Below are 3,192 nucleotides of genomic sequence, written 5' to 3'. Positions count from 1 at the left end.
TAAAGATCATCATCTCAATGATAATATTTTATATTATTTTAGTAAATAACATCTTAGATAGTTATATGATTTGTATTTTACTAGGATTAAAAAAAATATCTAAACACAATCTCTATATTTGTATGATGGAGTTGATATAGTTGGTGGCTTGGGTGGTGGTCCTTATTATGCCGTAATTTTACTATTTTTAAAACAATCACTTTTTTAAAATGTTTTAATCAATTTGAAAAAAATACTTACAAATGAGTCGCCACTTAATTTTTTAAAAAATTAAGAAAACTTTAAAAGACTCTAAGAGATTAAATCTATATAAATTTAGAAGAAAATGGGTAAAATATTCTTGTTTACGCTTCAAGAAAATTTTTAAGGCATTTGAACTGTTCATTAACACATGATTATCCTATGACTTCACTAAAACTTTTTCACTAACTTTGAAAAATATTTAAAGGAATAAAAATCATTTGAAAACAATTGAACTTAAACCTTTTGAAATAATTTAGAAAAGAAAGTAGGCTTTGTCAAAAGTGACCAAATAAAAAAACCAATTAAATGAGATATTAATGTATCCGAGTTACATATTAATGAAAATTAGTGAAATAAATTATCATAATAAGAAATGACTCATCTTTAGGAGATTTAATTAAATTAATCAAACAAATAAAGGTTAGAGTTAATACAATAAAGAATAAACAAAGTTTCACTTATTTTCATTATTCCCTATTACTTTTTTAAAAATTCTCAAAAAAAAAATTTTTTAATGTATTCGAGCTGCATATTAATGTATCCAAGTTAATATTAATGTATCTGAGCCAGTATTTAATGTATTTGAGCTACATATTATGCATCCTGGTTAGTTTTTAATGTTTCTGAGCTACATATTAATGTATCCGCGCTTCAATTATTGTATTCAATTTTTTTATTTTTTAAGGGATTAATGTGTTTAGAAACTTATTAAGGATAGATTGTAATTTCATATTAAAACTATGGATTTATGTAATTTACATATTAAATAAGTTAAGGGTAAAGGAGAAATTGAATTTGGGCCCTTGTTGGGCCTGATTTCAATTTTTGTAGTATATCAGTGTATATCAGATGTATACAGTCCACTTTTCTGCTTTCCACGTCGACTCCAAAGACTTTTTCTTCGACATCTCAAGGTTAGTTGACTCGATTAAAGTAAATTTTTTCTCCATGATCCAATCACCGAGCGACAAGGAGAGGAGATAGAGTTTGTGAGGACTCGGGTTGAATTTTCACGCGCATAAATAAATGAAAAGGAACATTAGTAGTGCCCACAACAGTTTATAAGAGAAATGAAGCAATATGATATTTTAAAACAATAATCCAAAGAAGAAATGCTCAAAAAAAATTGTTTTTCGAAAACAAAAATATTTTAGGTGTAGGTTGGTTGAAAGTTTGGGGGGGGGGTCTGTTGGGAGGGGTAATTTTTTTTCTAAAAACAAATTTATTAAATGGGTTAGAACCGTTTTGCCAAACCATATTTAACCAAATCCCTATTTGCTCATATTATATTTGCATGAATTGTAATTCAAAATATTTTTTCTCAATCCATATTCAACTCATCCAAATCTAATTCAATCCAACTGTTTGACACCCCTAGTTTGAGCCGGGTATTGATAGATTTGGATCGGCTGAAGTTGAATGGAAGTTGGGTTGGGAATATTGGAATTGTGAGAATGGGCTAGAGGAAAGGAAATAAGAATTGCATTGTACTGGGTCAGCTGAATTGGGTCTGCTAATAGGAAGAATTGGGTCGTGGGAACGGCCCAAATTTTGAGAAGTAGCCTAATTGAGTGAGTTTGGTAAATACGGCTAAGATTGAAATAGGATGAATCAATATCTATAATCAATTTATGTGTTCTTTAATTTTAACGAAATAAAAATAATTAACTTAATTATAAATTAATTTAAATAAAAATATAAACTATTAAATAATTAAATTAATTAACCAAATATTTAATAAAGCAAAATCCTTTTGTGATGATTTTCGATTATTTATAAAATGTAGTAAATATATACAAAAAAAAATTATAAAAATGACAAAATTACTTAAAATGACTTGGAAACTATTTTTGAGTTTTATAAAATCAATTATTTCAAATTATTGGAAATTCAAAAAGTTCGATGACTAATTTATAATGTGGAGGAACAAAATTGGTGTCAACAGTCCTAGTCATGCTAATTTAGTAGTTGTATTAGTAGTTAAGCTAGAAAAAGGGCAATTAAAAGGAAGGGGAGGGGGGAGGAGGATATGATATGGAGAGATATATATTTACTATTATTTATCTGTTATCTTTGATTTTATTATTGTTGTTGTCTAATTTGCTTTGATCATCATATTATTTATTATTACAATTTTCTCCATTTTATTCTATATGTCATTCCACTTTATTTCTTTTTTCATTTTTAAAAGTGATTTTTTTTATTTTCAACTTGAGTCAAAGATCTATTGAAACAGTTTTCTTACCTTTATATTATTTGAATCAGTTTTCTCCGCAATTTCAGTATTTTAATTTTCATGTGACCAAGAATATTCTTTAACCAATTTTGACATACTACTTTCATATGACCAATAATAATTTTCTTCATGGCTAGAAACAAATGCATATTAGGTAATATATAGACATCAATGTCATTAGTGTTTTATTTAGTATTTGAGAATGAGTGTTATTTAGAAACTTCACTAGCAATAGGGCCAAATGAGGTAATTGAAAGCAATAAGTAACAAATTAACTAAATCTTGGCTGATATTAATGACCAAAGTTCAATTTGAGCTTTCAAATCCTAATTAGCAACGTTATACTTATTAATTAGAATTTCCTTCTGAAATATGATTATCAAAGTTAAAAATTGAAAGTGGAAACCGTATAATATAATAAAATGTCGTCTACTCTCTAAGTTTACCTATTATTATTAGATAAGAGAAAATGTTGATTAATGTGAAACAAACTTCGCAGGAATAACTAGTAATAAAATTGTCCAATTAACTACAGCACCAATATTTCATACATAAAATTATAGATAAATTTAAAGTATATATTATTGCCTTATGTTTGAATATAATTTTATGCAAAATCAATGTAGTATATCTTTATGTCTGGTTTAAATCTAAATTATACACTTATTTTTTAGCGAAAACACGTTTTATACGAATCTCCCCCCCCCCCCCCC

This window comes from Solanum pennellii, chromosome 10 (assembly GCF_001406875.1).
Source record: "Solanum pennellii chromosome 10, SPENNV200".
NCBI classification, from domain to species: domain Eukaryota; kingdom Viridiplantae; phylum Streptophyta; class Magnoliopsida; order Solanales; family Solanaceae; genus Solanum; species Solanum pennellii.
The sequence above is the reverse complement of the archived record's forward strand: the minus strand, read 5'-3'. Positions refer to the sequence as shown.